At 55.9% G+C, this 20,999-nt stretch overlaps 1 pseudogene; it reads right to left on the reverse strand.

Moving 5' to 3' along the window:
* Window positions 1–264: 264 nt before the first annotated feature.
* LOC132578956 (tyrosine-protein phosphatase non-receptor type 11-like) lies at window positions 265–19,486 on the reverse strand (annotated as a pseudogene).
* Window positions 19,487–20,999: the final 1,513 nt, after the last annotated feature.

Genomic DNA, 20,999 nt, shown 5'->3' on the forward strand with positions numbered 1-20,999 from the left:
AGTGCTGAGGTGTCGGAGCGGTGGTGAGATGTCGGAGCAGTGCTGAGGTGTCGGAGCGGTGGTGAGATGTTGAAGCGGTGCTGAGGTGTCAGAGTGGTGGTGAGGTGTTGGAGCGGTGGTGAGATGTCGGAGCAGTGCTGAGGTGTCGGAGCGGTGGTGAGATGTTGAAGCGGTGCTGAGGTGTCGGAGCGGTGGTGAGGTGTTGGCAGCGACGGCTGCAATAGAGGTGAGGGAAGCGGAGGGGCACAACTCTCGCTGAAGTCCGTGCATGCGCTTCTCAAACTACTATCTCCCGAAGCTGTTCCTCTCCGCAACCTTTGGGGTCTTGACCTTGAGGTTCTCATAGACGGAGGACGATTCATCATCAGCCCCTGGTGAAGGGGACCTGGGTTTCTCTGTTGGAAGGTATCTGATATTCAAGTATTCCCGCTCTTTCCATGTGTTTCTCTGTTCCTCCTCTAGCCGCTTCTGTTCGGTGGTGATGTTCAGGGCCGGCCCTGCCACTAGCCAAAGTTGGGGATTGCCTAGGGCGCGGGGAGGTAGGGGGTGCCAAATTTGGCTCCCCCCTCCCTCCCTCGGCAAACATCGATATTCCGAGGACAATCCAGATGGTGTGGAGGCAGGGGTCTGCAATGGTACAGACCGAAGCACAGTACAAGTTTGTCTACGTGGCCGTGCAGCAATACATCGTCAGGGTGGCCAAAGGGCGAATGGTGCCCTTGGCAAACTCCCGAGCCTGCCCTCCATAACGCCCCACCTCCCCTCGGCTTCCCCCCCTCGGCCATGCCTCCTCCTCCTACCCTTCCCTCCCTGGTCAATTTCAGTGCCGGAGAGCCAGCGCTCGAGCGCCACACTCCCCAGCAGGCCATCTAAAGCCGACCCCCACCCCGTTGCCACCGCCGCCCACCTGATAAAGATTGCAAACGCGAAAGACTTACTCAAAGTCAGTGCTGTGGGGCCGGCTGGCCTGCTGCAGCAGGAAGGAAAGGGCATCCGCCGCCACCACCGCCACCTCCCACTTCCTGGAGGGGAAGGAAGTGGGAGGAGGGAGCGGCAGCATGGGCCCTTTCCTTCCTGCTGTGGCCTGTCAGCTGGCTGGCCCCACAGTGCTGACTTTGAGTGAGTCTTAGGCGTTCGTAGTCTTTATCAGATGTTTGGCGGTGGCGGCAGCGGGGGGCGGCTTTAGATGGCCCACCAGGGAGTGTGATGCTCAAGCACCGTCTCCGCGGCACTGAAATTGACCTGGGAGGGAAGGGTGGGAGGAGGCGTGGCCAAGGGAGGGATCCGGGGGGAGGCGGGGCACTGTGGAGGGCGGGGTTGGGAGTTTGCCTCGGGCACCATTTGCCCTTGGGTGCCCCTAGCGATGTATTGCTGCACAGCCATATAGACAAACTTGGACTATGCTTCGGTCTGTACCATTGCAGAGTCCTGCCTCTGGATTGTCTTGGGAATATCGATGTCGCAATTCAAGCCTTGCCTGTAAATGGTGTCCATCAAGATGTCTATCACGATGACGGTGCCAGTTTGTCCGATTCCAGCACTGCAGTGCACGACAATCGTCCCAGTATCTGCAAAGCTTTGCTGAACTTGGTTGACTTAGTCCAGCAAGTGCAGGATGCCTCCTGGACAGTTGGGAATCCCATGGTCCGACTAGCTGAAGAACTGGAAGTGCTTGAACTGTCAGGGTTGCTCCTCCCTGTCCATATTCTCAATATAATTGGCATTGATGTAATCGGAACGGGGAGCACTCTCATCCACGTCTCGGGGAGCCACTCACGTTGTGTCAAAGGGAAGGATATTTTTGTAGCGATTCTTCCCGTTGTTTCCCATACACTGCCCTTCTTCCCGAGGATAGAGGAGCTTACACTCCTGTTGCTGCAACCTCTCAAACTCTTCCCAGAGTCCTTGCTTGGACTTCTTGCTTTGGTCGGCTGTTTTGTTCAGCTCCTTCACTCAGTTGTCAATGTTGGCTACATTGATCCTTGTGGTGCTGAAAGGCTGTTTCAGATGCACCACAGCCCCAGACTTTCCCACCATGGGGTTCTTCGTGTAATGCTCCACCAAGTCTGTGAGGGTGTCAAAGTGCTCACCACCTCTGACATCGTACTTCCCATCCGGCTGATACCGGATCATTATGTGGGTCACACAGAGCTTCCGGTCCCCTGTGTCAGTCTTGTCCTCATTCATCAGCACCGACAAGACAAAGTCCCCCCATTTGCTTTGGCTCTCCCAGACCAGGAAACTCCCTGGTTTGCCTTTGGACGTCAGGAGCTCCTCGGCTTCTTTGACTGTCAAGAGGCCATGGTACCATCTCTCCAAGGTAGGATCCTGGCAATTGAGGGGGTATTTCCGCTCTATGATATTGCTGTTCTTCTCCCGCAGTAGACGCTGATGTTCGGTGCAATACTGGAACAGCTCACCATAGAGGTCGTAGAAGTTCCCCACATTCTAAACCTTGATGTGGGTCACCTCGTCATGCCTCCTGATGTACAAAGTGAAGTCCCCCCAATTGCTTTCTCTCTCCCAGACCAGGAAACACCTGGTTTGCCTTTGCTCTATGATGTTGCTGTTCTTCTCCTGCAGCAGACGCTGCTGTTCGATGTAATACTGGACCAGCTCAGGCAAAGTAGCAAACTTCTCACCATAGAGGTCGTAGTAGTTCCCCATATTCTGGATCTTGATGTGGGTCACCTCGTCATTCCTCCTGATGAACAAAGGGAAGTCTCCCCATTTGCTTTGGCTCTCCCATACCAGGAAACTCTCTGGTTTGCCTTTGGACGTCAGGAGCTCGGCTTCTTTGCCTGTCAAGTGGCCATTGTACCACCTTTCCGAGGTAGGATCCTGGCAATTGAGTGGGTATCTCAGCTCTATGATGTTGCTGTTCTTCTCCGGCAGCAGACCCTACTGTTCGGTGTAATGCTGGACCAGCTCACCATAGAGGTCGTAGAAGTACCCCACGTTCTATATCTTGATGTGGGTCACCTCCTCTCTCCTCCTGATGGACAAAGTGAAGTCCCTCCTTTTGCTTAGGCTCTCCCAGACAAGGAAACTCCCTGGTTTGCCTTTGGATGTCAGGAGCCCCTCGGCTTCTTTGCCTGTCAAGTGGCCATTGTACCACCTTTCCAAGGCAGGATTCTGGCAATTGAGCGGGTATTTCAGCTCTATGATGTTGCTGTTCTTCTCCCACAGCAGAGGCTGCTGTTCGGTATAGTACTGGACAAGCTCAGGCAAAGTGGCAAACTTCTCACCATAGAGGTCGTAGTAGTTCCCCATATTCTGGATCTTGATGTGGGTCACCTTGTCATTCCTCCTGATGGACAAAGTGAAGTCCCCAGTTTTGCTTTGGCTCTCCCAGACCAGGAAACTCCCTGGTTTGCCTTTGGACGTCAGGAGCTGTTCGGCTTCTTTGCCTTTCAAGCGGCCATTGTAACACCTTTCCGAGGTGGGATCCTGGCAATTCAGTGGGTATTTCAGCTCTATGATGTTGCTGTTCTTCTCCGGCAGCAGACCCTACTGTTCGGTGTTATGCTGGACCAGCTCACCATAGAGGTCGTAGAGGTTCCGGACATTCTATATCTTTATGTAGATCACCTCCTCTTTCCTCCTGATGGACACAGTTAAGTCCCTCCTTTTGCTTTGGCTCTCCCAGACCAGGAAACTCCCTGGTTTGCCTTTGGACGTCAGGAGCACATTGGTTTCTTTGCCTGTCAAGTGTCCATTGTACCACCTTTCCAAGGCAGGGTTCTAGCAATTGAGGGGGTATTTCAGCTCTATGATCTTGCTGTTCTTCTCCGGCAGCAGGTCCTACTGTTCTGTGTAATGCTGGACCAGCTCACCATAGCGGTCGTAGAAGTTCCCCACGTTGTATATTGTGATGTGGGTCACCTTCTCTTTCCTCCTGATGGACACAGTTAAGTCCCTCTTTTTGCTTTGGCTCTCCCAGACCAGGAAACTCCCTGATTTGCCTTTGGACGTCAGGAGCCCCTCGGCCTCTTTGCCTGTCAAGTGGCCATTGCACCACCTTTGTAATGCAGGATTCTGGCAATTGAGGGGGTATTTCAGCTTTATGATATTGCAGTTCCTCTCCCGCAGCTGACGCTGCTGTTTGGTGTACTACTGTCCAGCTCAGGCAAAATGGCAAACTTCTCACCATACAGGTCGTAGTAGTTCCCCATATTCTGGATCTTCATGTGGGTCACCTCATCATTCCTCCTGATGGACAAAGTGAAGTCCCCCCATTTGCTTTGGCTCTCCCAGACCAGGAAACTCCCTGGTTTGCCTTTGGATGTCAGGAGCTGTTCGGCTTCTTTGCCTTTCAAGCGGCCATTATACCACATTTCCAAGTCAGGATTCCGGCATTTGAGGGGGTATTTCAGCTCTATGATATTGCTGTTCTTCTCCCGCAGCAGAGGCTGCTGTTCGGTGTAGTACTGGACCAGCCCAGGCAAAGTGGCAAACTTCTCACCATAGCGGTCGTAGTAGTTCCCCATATTCTGGATCTTGATGTGGGTCACCTCGTCATTCCTCCTGATGGACAAAGTGTAGTCTCCCCATTTGCTTTGGCTCTCCCAGAACAGGAACCTCCCTAGTTTGCATTTGGAAGTCAGGAGCTGTTCGGCTTCTTTGCCTTTCAAGCGGCCATTGTAAAACCTTTCCGAGGTAGGATCCTGGCAATTCAGTGGGTATTTCAGCTCTATGATGTTGCTGTTCCTCTTCCGCAGCAGAGTCTGCTGTTCGGTGTAGTACTGGACCAGCTCAGGCAAAGTGGCAAACTTCTAACCATAGAGGTCGTAGTAGTTCCCCATATTCTGGATCTTGATGTGGGTCACCTCGTCATTCCTCCTGATGGACGAAGTGTAGTCTCCCCATTTGCTTCGACTCTCCCAGACCAGGAACCTCCTGGTTTGCCTTTGGACGTGAGGAGCTGTTCGGCTTCTTTGCCTTTCAAGCGGCCATTGTAACACCTTTCCGAGGTAGGATCCTGGCAATTGAGTGGGTATTTCAGCTCTATGATGTTGCTGTTCTTCTCCGGCAGGAGATCCTACTGTTCGGTGTAATCCTGGACCAGCTCACCATAGAGGTTGTAGAAGTTCCCCACGTTCTATATCTTGATGTGGGTCACCTCCTGTTTCCTCCTCATGGACAAAGTGAAGTCCCCCCATCTGCTTTGGCTCTCCCAGACCAGGAAACTCCCTGGTTTCCCTTAGGACTTCAGGGGCCCCTCAGCTTCTTTGCCTGTCAAATAGCCATTGTACCACCTTTCGAAGGCAGGATTCTGGCAACTGAGGGGGTATTTCAGCTCTATGATATTGCTGTTCTTCTCCCGCAGCAGAGGCTGCTGTTCGGTGTAGTACTGAACCAGCTCAGGCAAAGTGGCAAACTTCTCATCATAGAGGTCGTAGTAGTTCCCCATATTCTGGATCTTGATGTGGGTCACCTCGTTATTCCTCCTGATGGACAAAGGGAAGTCTCCCCATTTGCTTTGGCTCTCCCAGACCAGGAAACTCCCTGGTTTGCCTTTGGATGTCAGGAGCTGCTCGGCTTCTTTGCCTTTCAAGCGGCCATTATACCGCATTTCCAAGGCAGGATTCTGACATTTGAGGGGGTATTTCAGCTCTATGATATAGCTGTTCTTCTCCCGCAGCAGAGGCTGCTGTTCGGTGTAGTACTGGACCAGCTCAGGCAAAGTGGCAAACTTCTCACCATAGAGGTCGTAGTAGTTTCCCATATTCTGGATCTTGATGTGGGTCACCTTGTCATTCCTCCTGATGGACAAAGTGAAGTCCCCAGTTTTGCTTTGGCTCTCCCAGACCAGGAAAATCCCTGGTTTGCCTTTGGACGTCAGGAGCCCCTCGGCTTCTTTACCTGTCAAGTGTCCATTGTACCACCTTTCCAAGGCAGGGTTCTAGCAATTGAGTGTGTATTTCAGCTCTATGATGTTGCTGTTCTTCTCTGGCAGCAGATCCTACTGTTCTGTGTAATGCTGGAACAGCTCACCATAGAGGTCGTAGTAGTTCCCCATATTCTGGATCTTGATGTGGGTCACCTTCTCTTTCCTCCTGATGGACACAGTTAAGTCCCTCCTTTTGCTTTGGCTCTCCCAGACCAGGAGACTCCCTGATTTGCCTTTGGACGTCAGGAGCCCCTCGGCTTCATTACCTGTCAAGCGGCCTTTTTTACCCCCTTTCCAAGGCAGGCTTCTGGCAATTGAGTGTGTATTTCAGCTCTATAATGTTGCTGTTCTTCTCCGGCAGCAGGTCCTACTGTTCTGTGTAATGCTGGACCAGCTCACCATAGCGGTCGTAGACGTTCCCCATGTTGTATATTGTGATGTGGGTCACCTTCTCTTTCCTCCTGATGGACACAGTTAAGTCCCTCCTTTTGCTTTGGCTCTCCCAGACCAGGAAACTCCCTGGTTTGCCTTTGGACGTCAGGAGCCCATCGGCTTCTTTGCCTGACAAGTGGTCATTGCACCACCTTTCCAAGGTAGGATTCTGGCAATTGAGGGGGTATTTCAGCTCTATGATATTGCTGTTCTTCTCCCGCAGCAGAGGCTGCTGTTCGGTGTAGTACTGGACCAGCTCAGGCAAAGTGGAAAACTTCTCACCATAGAGGTCGTAGTAGTTCCCCATATTCTGGATCTTGATGTGGGTCACCTCGTCATTCCTCCTGATGGACAAAGTGAAGTCCCCCCATTTCCTTTGGCTCTCCCAGACCAGGAAACTCCCTGGTTTGCCTTTGGACGGCAGGAGCTGTTCGGCTTCTTTGCCTTGCAAGCGGGCATTGTAACACCTTTGCGAGGTGGGATCCTGGCAATTGAGTGGGTATTTCAGCTCTATGATGTTGCTGTTCTTCTCCGGCAGCAGACCCTACTGTTCGGTGTAATGCTGGACCAGCTCACCATAGAGGTCGAAGAAGTTCCCCACGTTCTATATCTTGATGTGGGTCACAACCTCTTTCCTTCTGATGGACACAGTTAAGTCCCTCCTTTTGCTTTGGTCTCCCAGTCCAGGAAACTCCCTGGTTTGCCTGTGGACGTCAGGAGCCCCTCGGCCTCTTTGCCTGTCAAGTGGTCATTGCACCACCTTTCCAAGGCAGGATTCTGGCAATTGAGGGGGTATTTCAGCTCTATGATATTGTTGTTCTTCTCCCGCAGCAGACGCTGCTGTTCGGTGTAATACTGGACCAGCTCTGGCAAAGTGGCAAACTTCTCACCATAGAAGTCGGAGTAATTCCCCATATTCTGGATCTTGATGTGGGTCACCTCGTCATTCCTCCTGATGGACAAAGGGTAGTCCCCTCATTTGCTCTGGCTCTCCCAGACCAGGAAACTCCCTGGTTTGCTTTTGGACGTCAAGAGCCCCTTGGTATCTTTGCCTGTCAGGTGGCCATTATACCACCTTTCCAAGGCATGATTCTGGCAATTGAGGCGTATTTCAGCTCTATGATGTTGCTGTTCTTCTCCGGCAGCAGACCCTACTGTTCAGTGTTATGCTGGACCAGCTCACCATAGAGGTCGTAGAAGTTCCGGACATTCTATATCTTTATGTGGGTCACCTCCTCTTTCCTCCTAACTGACAAAGTAAAGTCCCACCATCTGCTTTGGCTCTCCCAGACCAGGAAACTCCCTGGTTTGCCTGTGGACGTCAGGAGCTCCTCGACTTCTTTGCCTGTCAAGTGGTCATTGTACCACCTTTCGAAGGCAGGATTCTGGCAACTGAGGGGGTATTTCAGCTCTATGATATTGCTGTTCTTCTCCGGCAGCTGACCCTACTGTTCGGTGTTATGCTGGACCAGCTCACCATAGAGGTCGTAGAAGTACCCCACGTTCTATATCTTGATGTGGGTCACCTCCTCTTTCCTCCTGATGGACAAAGTGTAGTCTCTCCATTTGCTTTGGCTATCCCAGACCAGGAAACTCCCTGGTTTGCCTGTGGATGTCAGGAGCTCCTCGACTTCTTTGCCTGTCAAGTGGCCATTGTACCACCTTTCGAAGGCAGGATTCTGGCAACTGAGGGGGTATTTCAGCTCTAGGATATTGCTGTTCTTCTCCGGCAGCTGACCCTACTGTTCGGTGTTATGCTGGACCAGCTCACCATAGAGGTCGTAGAAATACCCCACGTTCTATATCTTGATGTGGGTCACCTCCTCTTTCCTCCTGATGGACAAAGTGTAGTCTCTCCATTTGCTTTGGCTATCCCAGACCAGGAAACTCCCTGGTTTGCCTTTGGACGTCAGGAGCCCCTCGGCTTCTTTGCCTGTCAAGTGGCCATGGCACCACCTTTCCAAGGCAGGATTCTGGCAATTGAGGGGGTATTTCAGCTCTATGATATTGCTGTTCTTCTCCCTCAGCAGACTCTGCTGTTTGGTGTAACACTGGACCAGCTCTGGCAAAGTGGCAAACTTCTCACCATAGAAGTCATAGTAGTTCCCAATATTGTGGATCTTGATGTGGGTCACCTCGTCATTCCTCCTGATAGACAAAGTGAAGTCCCCCTATCTGCTTTGGCTCTCCCAGACCAGGAACTCCCTGGTTTGCCTTAGGAGGTCAGGTGCCCCTCGGCTTCTTTGCCTTCCAAGCGGCCATTGTACCACCTTTCCAAGGCAGGATTCTGGCAATTGAGGGGGTATTTCAGCTCTATGATGTTGCTGTTCTTCTCCGGCAGCTGACCCTACTATTCGGTGTTATGCTGGACCAGCTCACCATAGAGGTCGTAGAAGTACCCCACGTTCTATATCTTGATGTGGGTCACCTCCTCTTTCCTCCTGATGGACAAAGTGAAGTCCCTCCTTTTGCTTTGGCTCTCCCAGACCAGGAAACTCCCTGGTTTGCCTTTGGACGTCAGGAGCCCCTCGGCTTCTTTGCCTGTCAAGTGGCCATTATAAAACCTTTCCAAGGCAGGATTCTGGCAATTGAGCGGTTATTTCAGCTCTATGATATTGCTGTTCTTCTCCCGAAGCAGAGTCTGCTGTTCGGTGTAGTACTGGACCAGCTCAGGCAAAGTGGCAAACTTCTCACCATAGAGGTCGTAGTAGTTCCCCATATTCTGGATCTTGATGTGGGTCACCTCGTCATTCCTCCTGATGGACAAAGTGAAGTCCCCAGTTTTGCTTTGGCTCTCCCGGACCTGGAAACTCCCTGGTTTGCCTTTGGACGTCAGGAGCCCTTTGCAGCAGGTGTTCTTCAGTTGGGCTGGGTGGTTTTGCCTCAAAAAGCTGGACAGAGAGGGAGGGGGAACAATTGAAAAAGAGAGAGTTTTTAAAAGCAACAGAAAACCATGCCAACCATCTTCAATAGCACAGATATCATCATCATCATCATCATCATCATCATCATCATCATCATCATCATCATCATCATCATCATCATCATCATCATCATCATCATCATCATCAGAGCTTCCTCTTTAAAGCAAGTGGCCAGGAGTACCGGAAAAAGCAACACAACATGTGGCAGGTATGAATGAGCTTTCCTGAGTCATTTCTGCCTTCTGAAAGAGCAAGAGGGCTCCTGAAGAAGGGAGAAGTGACCGAGGAAAGCTTTCCAGTCTCAGCTGTGCCTTGGGCTCCATCCCCGGCACCGACACACACCAACACTTCCAGCAGCCCCTGCAAACGTCAGCGCCCAGATCCGGTGCGTGGGAGTATGCCAGGTAGGCAACCACCTAGAGTGCCTCCTGACCTACAGGGGTGCTGGGGGGGCCCCTTGCCCCACCCTGCCCCTCTCAACTCCCCAGGTCTGCGCAAACCTGGGAAGCCGAGAGCAGGGTGGCGCATTGGCATGTGCTTTCCTCTAAACCCTTGCAAGGGAAATCGGGCTCGGAGGAGAGCAAGCCTCGCCCCAGCCTCGCTTTGCTGGGTCTGCCTGGGGCAGGGGTGGGGGCGGGGCCAAGGGCACTAGAACTGCAGCCTCGGCTCTGTCACCCCCACATGCTTGTAAAAGGGGCATGGGGGAGAGAGGGGAACCACACCGCTTGGCTGGAGCTCTCTCCTGACTCCGGAGACGCAGGAGTCCTTTGGCGGCAGCAAAACTGATTGCTTGTGCCCCCCCTTCTCCGGGGGTCGCTGGGCCCAGATCCATTCTCTCCTATGGCTCCACTGGATAGAATGGAGGGGGGAGATCTCTTCCCTGCTTTTGCACCCCTGGGGAGGGAGAAAGCCCCCCGCTGCCTGAGCCTGTCTTGGGACATTCCAGCAGGCATGGGGGAAGAGATCCTACCCCTGCCGCCCACCCCTCGGGAGACTCCCAAAGGATGGAGGGAGCGCCTCTAGAGAGAGCTTCAGCCAGACGGCCCTTCTCTTCCCCCTGCCTCTTCATGCAGCCAGGCTCTCCGGGGGCCAATCACTGCCAGCGCGCCGTTTCAAGGGGAAACGGGAAGTAAGGGAATCGCCCGGCCTGGCGGGCAGGAACATTAGGCAGGCGAGGCCTGTCGTCCCTCTCCTGGAACTGGGAGGCCCTTGTTGGCCATGACAGGAGAGCAGACAGTGGGCTGGGCTTAGAAGGGGAAGTGAAAGGGAGGAGCCTCTGTGAGGGACCCAGGGGGAGAAAATGGCTGCCACTGACTTGGTATCGCCTCACTCTGGGACTGGCCGCTCTCCTCTCCTGCCCCCACTCCTCTGGATGGAAGAGAAGACAGACAGACAGATGTCAAAAAGAAATGGAGGGATTGCTTCTGGACTGCAGGTTCCCCGCCCCAGATGAGGTCTCAGGCTGGGAAGGGAAACCTGCCCTCTGTGGGAAACGGCTTCCTCAGAAGGAGCCCGCTTTGGCCTGGCCTTGGACTGAAGAGACCCAGCAGCCTCTGGGCTGGTCCCTTTCAGCCACGTTTCAGAGGGGCACTCAGGAACCAGCTGAGGTGACCCGTGAGGGGCCTTGGTGTGGAGCAGGAGCAGCTTGGGCTCCTCTTGGGCCGCTGAGGACACACCTCTCTCCCTGCCCCCCCTTTTGTGGAAACGGGCCTTACCTGTCTCCGGCAGGAGCTCCTTCATTTCCGGGGGGACCTCTCTGCCCTGCCACAGATGCCACAAACGGGCAGAGAGGGTGGCTCTGATGTCATCGCCCTGGAGGAGGGTGGGAAATGCCCCCAATGATTCAAGCCCTCCCTTTTCTCTCAGCAAACAGCTGAAAGGTTGGCCTCCTCCCCTCCCCTCCACTCCCCTGCCCAGCCCATTCTAGCTTCACCCAGATACTCACGTCTTCTTCCCCCCGGAAAAGCTCTTCTGCCCGGCCCAGGAGCGAGAAGAGAAGGAGGAGCCCTCCCTCTCTCACCCACTCCTGGGCCAGGCAGAAGGCCTGCTCCCAACCGGCGAGGAGGAACTCCTGCCGCTGCTCCTCATTCAGGAGGGCCCGGAACACCTGAAAACAACAAGGCACCCTTGGAGTCCTCTCCCTTCTTTCCAGCTGAAGCCCTGGAGGTGGCAGCTCTCTGGAGTCTCTTCCTTTGGGTAGCCCAGCCTCCACCTTCCCTCCGTCCCCTGCCTCCTTCCCTTGCCAATGGAGACCTGGAAGTCCCGGAGGCAGGGACTAGCCCCTTCTCTTTTGGTTAGGCTAGTAAGGGACTGGCACACTGAGGGTGCACAGAATTCAAAATGTCTGCCTGTTGAGCCGTGGCCTTCCTGAGGGAGACAGAGAGGGCCATCTCCCCCTTCACACCACTGCCCAAAGAATTCCCACGGCTGCCTCCCGGCCTTCCTGGGCAGGGAGGGGAATAAAGACCTCCCTCTTCCCCCTGGCCCCTCCCTCTCACAAGGACAAGGCCTTTCCGGCACCACGGAGAATCCCCTTACCTCTCCTGTATGGGCTACCTGGAGGTAGCCCTCCATCCGGGGCTCTTCTGGGTGCTCCGGCCAGCGGAGCACCCTGATGTTTCTCACCCCTGAGAAGAAGACAGACAGGAGGAGCTGAGATTGGGCTGCCTCACACAGAACAGCAGTGTTCCTTTCTGGCTGTTTGGCTGGGGGTCTTTCGTTCGCCTCAGGATGGGAACAGGTTTTGAGGCAAGGGGCTCTGAGCCCTCCTCTCTTGGACCCCGACTCTGACCCCCTTCCCTGTCAGCGTGGCACTCTTCCAAGGCCAGAGCCCAGAAACCAGGCTTCGGAGTGGGACCGTCAAAGGGCTCTGCTGCGCTTCTCCCCCCCACCCCACCTTTTGGGGGAGCCATGAGGAGAAGTGGGAAGAGCATCCTGGAGGCTTGTTCAGGGAAAGGGTAGGAAATGGACTCTGTGGCCAGAGGTTGTGCCCTGATTGTACCAGTGTCAGAAAGGGGAGGATGGGCGACTGAGAAGGCTGCGGGTCCCCTCCAGCCCACACACTTACCCCGGTGGCGGAGCAGCAGTTGGTGGAGCTGGCCGATTACTTCCCTGGCTTTCCCCCGGATGTTTAGGTGGGGGTCCACCAGGGAGACGGCCAGCTCCACCACCAGGTGGCCCACACTGCCGACAGTCATCTAGAGGAAGAGGAAGAAGAGGCACCGCTTGTAATTCTGCTGGGGATCCGGCAACCAACAGAGCAGGGAACAAGGGAGACACCTCCGCCAAAAACCAGCCTCCAACAAATAGAACAAACGATACAAATGTTTATCACTCTAGCAAATGAAGCATGAAATAGACAAAGAGCGTGGCCTTTGTCTGTTGCTTCGAGGCTGGCTTCTGGCGGAGGGGGATCCCTTGTCCCCTGCCCCACCTGGGGATGGGCACCCCCCTCCGTAGCCCTTGAGGCCAGCCCTGGGAATGGGAGAGGCCAGCTGCACCACCGGACTCCTCCCACTTACCTGGAGGGAGGGCAGGTGCTGGGCTGCGTGGAGCAGGAGGGAGCTCGCTAGGGAGGCTGCCCGCGATCGAACCTCGGGCCGTCCGCATTGCATCCAGTAGGCGAGATGCTGTGGAAGCAAGCGGCACCTTTTTCAATGGGGGCTCTGCTCCTGTGGGATTGCTGCCTGCATCCCTCCTGACCTTGGGCCTCAGGCCGAGCGATCGGGGGAGTGGTCTGCCAGCCAGGCGGGCTCTTTCTGGGAGAAGGTCTCCCGGGGGAGGAACGGAAGGGCTCTGAGGACCCCCCGCCAGTCAGGAGCTGGGGCCAGCTTCAACACGTGGCCCACTCCAGCTTCCCACGGCTTTCCCCTGTAGGTAGGGGACTCTGAATCCTTCTCTATCAAGCACCAGGCTCCCGACCCAAAAGAAAGAGCCCGGGACCTGTGAGTGGGAGAGTGGTGCAGCCGTTAGAGCAGGGGGTGGCCAAACTGTGGCTCGGGAGCCACATGTGGCTCTTTCACACATATTATGTGGCTCTCCAAGCCCCCACTGCCTCGTCCGCCAGCTTGGAGAAGGCATTTCTCTCTCTAAATTATTTCTCCAAGCCAAATGGCTTGGAGAAGGCATTTAAAGTTAAAGTTGCTCCCTCCCCATCTGTCTTCGTTTCTTCCCTCCTTCCCTCCCTCCCTGCCTTGCGGCTCTCAAACATCTGACATTCCTGTCTTGTGGCTCTCAAACACCTGACATTTCTTCTCTATGGCTCTTATGTTGGGCAAGTTTGGCCACCCCTGTGTTAGAGGCCCTCTGCAGCACAGTGGGTCACTTGGGGCCACTTCTGATGTCTCCGCCTCCTTTCCCTGCCGGGGGTGGGGGGAGCAGAAGAAGGGGAAGATGGCCGAGGCAGTGGAGAACAGGAGGTGGGGGCAGAAAGGGACGGTGGCAAGGAGGAGGTCAGGCTGAGCTTTCTGTGCCCAGGGGTCTTCTTCCAAGGGGACAGCAGGGAAAAGCCCCCTCGGCCAGCTGCACCGTCAAGAGGGGGAGTGGAAGGAAAAGAAAGGGGGCCCTGAGGCTCTTCCATGAGGGAAGGAGGGAGGGAGGGAGGGAGGGAACCCTCCGGTTGAGGGGGCTTGAGTAGCTCCCAGCTGGGGGCTCTTGGCCCCGTATCCCCAGGGAAGAAGCCACTGGCTTTGCTGTGGACCCTTAGGCATCGGGGGGGGGGGCTCCCGAGCAGCCGATGGAGGCGGGGCCCCAGTGGGGATGCAGCTGTGAGGCTTGCTCCCTCCCCCACCCAGCCTGCCTCAACGGGGGCCGCCATCTTCTCTCCCGCACACTTACTTGAAGTATGCCCACCAGATGCAATGCGGACGGGTCCTCTCCTAGCAGCTCCTGCAGCATCCGCAGGAGGCCCGCCTCCGCTTCAGCCTGCAGTCGCTGCAAGGAAGACGGAGCTGGTGAGGGGGTGCTGGATCCCCCTCCCCGCCTCTTCCCCGCAGCGTGCCTGGAAGGCCCGCCTCTCACTCTCCTGCTGGAGGCAGGTCCATGGGGCTTGAGCACCGCGTCCCCGGGGCCTCTTTCCTTCCTCGTCTGAGAAGCGCAGCGCTCCCCAAAGTGCTCCAGGAAAGGCACGGCCTCAGGCGCCGCCGGACCAGCAGGCCCGTTTGCCACACCCTCGACCAGGCGAAGGGCAGGGAACCTACCTGGCCAGGGTGGTCGGCCCCGCCTGGGCCCCCATTGAGGGTGGTCCGGAGAGCCCAGGATACCACCCGGCCGCGAACCTCCTGCTCCAGGGGCGGCTGGAATCGGCTGTCAGGATGGAAGGGCAGGATTAGACTCCGTCCGGGAAGGGAGAGACACCTGTCCCCTGAGCCACCCCACACTCCCTCACGGGCCACAAGGGGGCAGAGTCAGCTCAGAGCAGAAGGCCTCGGGGAAGAGAGCAAAGGAGCCTCCAGGAAGCCTGGAGGGAGGACAGGGCGGGACCCTCCGGCTCATCGGTCATGGTTTCCTGGGGTGAAGCGAAGCCGTGGGTTGACCTCTGTGATGTCATAGGGGGGAGAGCTCCAGTCTGGCCGATCTCTGAACAAACCCCTTCCTTGCTCTTTGGGGCTGCCCTCGGAATGTGGCTGTCACTACTGAGGGCCCCCTGGGCAGCCTCTTCCCCTCAAGGACCAGGGGATCTTTCCCTTTTCCTGGCTCTGCCCCGAGGTGTCCCGCTTCCTCCCCTCCGCCTCACTGAGCTCCCCTCTGTCTGACTGCTGGGGACAAAGTTCCCCTCCCCAGAAGGCGTACCTGATGCTGGAAATCACAGCCATCCCCTTGATGAAATTAGGGGATGGCTGGAACGCCGATTCCTGTAAGATGTCCTGCGAGAGACGGACGGAGGGCAAAAGAGAAGAGGTCAGCGCTCCGTGGGCTCTAGTGGGTCCCTTCCCGCCCCACACTCTCCCCTCCCTTCCCCACGCTGAGTCGGGCTCTTTTGCATCTCGGAGACCTGCTCAGGAGTCCTCAGGGCTCTCTGGGGTGGGAGGGATTCCACCCTGCCTTCCCCAAGCGTTTCCAGGGCAGGAGGAAAGGTGAAGCCTTGAACCATCTCCTTGCCACAAACACCTCCCAGGAAAACAACCAATCAGGAGGCAGAATTCCACCCCCCAGCCCCTTCCCAGGCAGTCCGGGGCCCTCCCACCCACCCCCTTCTCATGAGGATGCTGGCCCGGAGTCTCACTCACCTTCACCGCCTCCCCCACGGCCTCCTTAGGAAAGGGCAGAGTCCTGCGCCCCGTTCTTCGTTGGGCTGAACATACCGATTCCACCGCCCTTAAAAAATTGGCCTGCTGTTTCTTGGCCTGGACGTTATAAGAGGGAGGCTTTGAGCAAGGTGAAGGATGCCCTGTGGGTCCCTGCTGTGGGGCTGAGGGCAAGGGGGGGGGGGCTACGCTTTCACTAGTGCTGAGAAGAGACCCGTCTCCCTGGAAACGAACCCCTCCCCATTGGCCGAGAAGGGCGGCAGGGAAAGGGGTCGCAACCCCCCTGGCCCGGAAGGTCTGGCCATCCCAGTCAGGGTCGCTTGGGGGCTGTTCTTCCGTGGTTCCCCCGGAGGCCTCTGGGAGAGTTCCCAGCATCCTTTGCAGACAGAGGCCACCTGGAAGCAAATGTCCCTCTCTCCCAGAGGTGCCCGCAGCCCAGCGGTGGAGCTTTTGGAACCCCTCTGCAGGGGACGGGGGTGGTGGGTGGGTGAGGAACGCCCTGTTCTGCAAAGCCCCTCTTTCAAGGCAGCCGGCAGCTGTCTGGCAGGCCCCCCTTCACCCCAAACCCTTCCTTTGGGACCTGGAGCTCTAGCGAGACAACTCTGGAAGGGCCTGCAGCCCAAAAGGCAGGGCGTCCGTCTGCAACGTCTTGGGGTCTGCGGAGGCAAGGGCTCTGGAGGAGGCCCCTGTGCTGTTTGTGGGGGAGCTTACCTTATAATTTCCGCCGAGATACCCCGCCACAAATTGAGCGGGGTCCCGGCGTTTGGGGCCCCTCAATTCATCTGCTGCTGCTGATGGTGGAGCTGTGGAGAGAGGGCCCGGAGAATAGAGTCTGGGACTCTTCTGTCCTTCTGCCGCCCGAGCTTTGCTCCCCACCAGCCCTTTCTGTTTGGCTCCTGGACTGGGTGTCGCTTCCAAGAGGCTGCTTGAGTGGCTCTGAGGGATGGGCAGGAAGCAGGCAGGAGGAGTGTCTCTCTGCCAGTCTCCCTGGGGATCTCGGGGGCTTTGGGCAGGGGCGGACTGGCCAGGCTGCCCTGTGGGCCCCTGAGGAAGTGGGCCTCCTTCAATATTAGAGAGCTTATTTAAAATGTTAATTGGCCTTCTGGGAGCTGGAAAAGTTCCAATATAATAGAAGTTCTTTATCTCCTGGCAACCAATATTTGGAGACCCAGTCCCTCTCTGGTCCTCCAGAGCACCTGGGGCTGTGGGTGTCTCCAGCCCCTCTTTCCCCACAGGACTCCCAGAGTGCTGACAGGGATGCCGTCGCTCCTTCCTGCTGCCTGCGCCCCTGGTGGGTGGGCTTCTGCAGTCCAGACTCCGCCTTTCCCTGAAGCCAGGGGGCCGACTCAAGGTTCTCGTGGCTTCTCTGAGACCTGGTCTCTTTTGGCCTCCCCCTTCCCCTCCTTTGCTAGCTAGCTGAGAAAACGGCCAATTCAGGGCCGGGAAGGCTCCTCAGTGTGGGACTTGGTCTTTGGTCCTGGAAGCGCCTCCTTTGCCAGCAGCATCAGCCCCCTGCGTTGGAGCAACAGCCTCCAGGGCCCTGATCGGAAAGCTCCTGGAAGGGGCTCTCGGGGGGGGGCAGAGGGAGGGCCCCAGAAGTCCCTGGCAGCCCCCAGGGGTTCCCCAGCACGGCCAGCGAGGGCTGCCAGGTCTGACTTTGGGGGTGGAGCCAGGAGGCTTTGGGGGTGGAGCCAGGAGTAAGGGTGCAACAAGCACAACGGGACTCCAAAGGGAGCTCTGGCCATCACATTTAAAGGGGCCATCCTCCTTTTCAAGCCTTCCCTCCATTTGGAAAGAATGGATAGGGGCACCTTCTTTTGGGGCTCATAGAATTGGACCCCCTGGTCTAATCTTTTCAAATTTCGGAGGTTGTTTTGAGGAGAGGCACTGGATGCTATGCTGAAAATTTGGTGCCTCTACCTCAAAAAACAGCCCATCTGGAGCCGCAGATTCCCATGGATCAATTCTCCATTATCCCCTAGGGGGACCAGTCTCCATAGGGTATAATGGAGTGCCCAGCAGACATTTCCCTCCCCCGCTGCTTTCTGATAACCCAATAATCAGGGGGAAAGTCTCCAAATCGGGGGATCCCCTGCCCCCCCCCCCCCGGGGATTGGCAGCCGTACTGCCACTGACCCCAAGGAACAAAGAGGCGAGAAAGGAGTGCTGGTGTCGGAAACAGGAGGAGCCGGAGTCAAATCCCGAGCGCTTCTGACTTGGGGTGCTCAAGCCCCAGTGCCCATTTCCCCTGTTCCTTTTGCAGTGCAGAGATCCACAGCAGGGCTAGTGTTGGCAGCCTCCCCAGGGACTTCTTTTTTGGGGGGGGGGGAAGCAGGTAAGACTCTCTTCCCTGCTGTGAGTTGGCTTCTGGACAACAGGCGGCTGCGCCCTTCCTTGGCATTTCTCCCTGCCAGTGTTCCCTCTAAGCTGAGTGAGCGTGAGCTAGCTCACAGATTTTTAGCCTCCAGCTCTCACCTTTTTGTCTTAGCTCAGGAAGGATGGCCCCAGGGCACAAGAATTGATGCAGGAGCTCACCACTTTAATGCCAGGAGCTCCCAAAGTAGAATTTTTGCTCACAAGACTCTGCAGCTTAGAGGGAACATTGCTCCCTGCACTCTGCAAAGATCCCTGCTGGGCTCACAGTGTCCTCCTAAGTGTCCAGCAGGGGGCGTTTCTCTGCCCAGCAAAATCACTGAGGAATTTGCAGCACCCTGATGGATGACTGAGGACTGAAGCCTTGTTTAGCCATCGGAATCCAGATCATAGGAAGTAGGAGGCAATACAATTGTATTATAAGAGAAATGCCATTCAAAACTATAAACATCTACATTTAGTATATAATCAAGGAAGTCTTAAAAAAGATCCTGTCAATACTGTTTCTTCTCTAAGCCGATACATCCATCCTACTCAGTTTAACTATTACCCAAGAGTGGAAACGGACAAGGGAATGATAACATTCGTTGAGACGAGTAGAGTAGAGACATATCTTTTTAGAGTTAAAACAACACAGCTCTTACTTTCCAACTTTGCTGGGAATGCTCAGCCTCAGTGAGTAGCAAGACTGGGAGAGGGGGAAATGAACCGAAAGGGGTAAGGCGGGATGGGACTGGAAGAGTGAAGCTGGAGAGGGAGGAACGGGGAAGGCTAAACACAAAAGCAAGGTAGAGGAGGGAAGGGTGTACCAGGGAGGCGGGGAAGAAAGAGTGGCTGCCAGGGGAAGAGATCGGAGGGAGGGATAAGGTGGTGGAGGGGAGGGAGGGGGATGGTTGTAAGGACTACTGGGGAAATACGATGTGGGGGGGGGGGAGGAAGAGGCAATGAGGTCTCCCATAGGTGCCCTATCTCTTCCAGTACAAAACAAGGACTAAACCTGTGGGGGCCGTTGTGGCACCCCCTGGGGCCCTCGAGCGGAAAGGTTCTCCTCACCCCAAGGGAGGCAGATCGGCCTGGTCCCCAAAGCGCTCCTCGTGAAGACCCTCCACGTGCCTGAGGACAAGGCGTGCCCCCCTTCCCGGCAGGCCCACCGCTTCCCTGCCCCCTCCCTGCTAGGGATGGCACATGAGCCCAGAGGGAGGGTTTCCTTACCAGCAGCTGGCTTCCTCTGGCTGTCCACAGCCAGGGGGTCAACCTTGCCCCGTCTGAAGACCGCCCGGAGCCTCTGAAGTCTAGAAGAGAGCACAGAGAAGGGGAGGAGTGGGCCTTGCAGCCACGGGGACTGCCATTTGTGGGCCTGGCCCTCTAGATCCTCGGGATGAATTGCAGGGGGCAGCTGAGCGGGACTGGCTGGAACCTCTTGGTTGGGGCTCTGGGGTCCATCCAGCTGCCCTGGGGGCTCTCTCTCTCTCTCGGGGGCGGGGTGCAGGGGAAAGCCCCTACCCCTCCACAGTGGCCTGCTCCTTTCCAGCAGGCCAGATTCCTGTGTGGGTATTGCTCGTCTTTGGGGCAGCTTCCTGGGTTCTAGTGAAAGTCCAGGGTATGTGGAGACTCTCCATTCCCGTTTAGTCAGGAAGAGGATTGGGCAGTCTTTCCCGTGTGCAAAGGGCACAAGAAGCATAGCCAGCGTCAAGAGGGGATTGGATCAACATCTGGAGCAGAGGTCCATCCGTGGCTCTTATCACAGCCTATTGCTGGCACTCTCAGTCTGGGGCAGTGGTGCTCTGTATTCTTGGTGCTTGGCAGGGGACACAGTGGGAGGTCTTCTAGCCCCACTGGTGGACCTCCTGATGGCACTTGGGGGTTTTTTGGCCAATGTGTGACACAGTGTTGGACTGGATGGGCCATTGGCCTGATCCAACGTGGCTTCTCTTATGTTCTTATGTGACACAGAGTGTTGGACTGGATGGGCCATTGGCCTGATCCAACATGGCTTCTCTGATGTTCTTATGTGACACAAAGGGCTGGACTGGATAGGCCATTGCCCTGATCCAACATGGCTTCTCTTATGTGACACAGAGTGTTGGACTGGATGGGCCATTGGCCTGATCCAACGTGGCTTCTCTGATGTTCTTATGGCATCACCATCAGAGGCATCCTAACAGCAACCCTGTGAGGCAAGCCAGTATCTTCAGCTCTTCCTCCCCGCCCCTTCCTGAAGGAGAACAGCTGAGGGGAGCTTTCCCTAGAGGAGCTGGGGACTATTGTAGGGTTGCCAGGTCCAACTCCAGACATATCCGGGGACTTTGGGGGTGGAGCCAGGAGCAAGGGTGTGACGAGCATGACTGAACTCCAAAGGGAGTTCTGGCCATCACATTTCAAGAGACAGCTGGCCTTTTAAGTGCCTTCCCTCCATTTGGAAATAATGAAAGATAAGGGCACCTTCTTTGGGGGCTCATAGAACTGGACCCCCGGCCCAATCTTTTTGAGGCGGGGTGTTTTGAGGAAAGCCACCGGATGCTATGCTGAAAATTTGGTGTCTTAAAATGAGGACTCAGCATGCTGGGGAGGGGGGGGGGGGAGTGTAGATGACTGGAGAAGGCAATGGCAAACCACCCCATTAAAAAGTCTGCTGTGAAAACGTTGTGATGCGACGTCACCCCAAAGTCGGAAGTGACTGGTGCTTGCACAGAGGACTACCTTTACCTTTACCTTGACCAAATAAAATAGCCCCTCCAGAGCCCCAGATACCCACAGATCAGTTCTCCATTATAACTTATGGGAATCGGTCTCCAAAGGGTATAATGGAGTGTCCAGCAGACATTTCCCTCCACAAACCTTGTGTTGTGATGACCCTGAAGTGGGGAGAGGACCTCCAAACTGGGGGGTCCCCTCCCCCCTCCTAGGGATTGGCAGCCCCAGCCTCATCAGAGCTCAGCTGTTACAGCTCACCCATTTCCAGGAGTAGCGCCTTCTTTTTGGGAACCCAAACCCGTGGGAAACAGTACAGATCTCAGAGGGCCCCTTCCTGAGGCTGAGTCATGGCCAGCTCAGAGCGGCCTCCAGGGCTTGGACTCCAGGTCTCCTTCTCTCTCTAAGGAGGGGCTCGTATGAGAAGGAATGGCCGAACAT

Source organism: Heteronotia binoei, chromosome 11 (genome assembly GCF_032191835.1).
Source record: "Heteronotia binoei isolate CCM8104 ecotype False Entrance Well chromosome 11, APGP_CSIRO_Hbin_v1, whole genome shotgun sequence".
Taxonomy (NCBI): domain Eukaryota; kingdom Metazoa; phylum Chordata; class Lepidosauria; order Squamata; family Gekkonidae; genus Heteronotia; species Heteronotia binoei.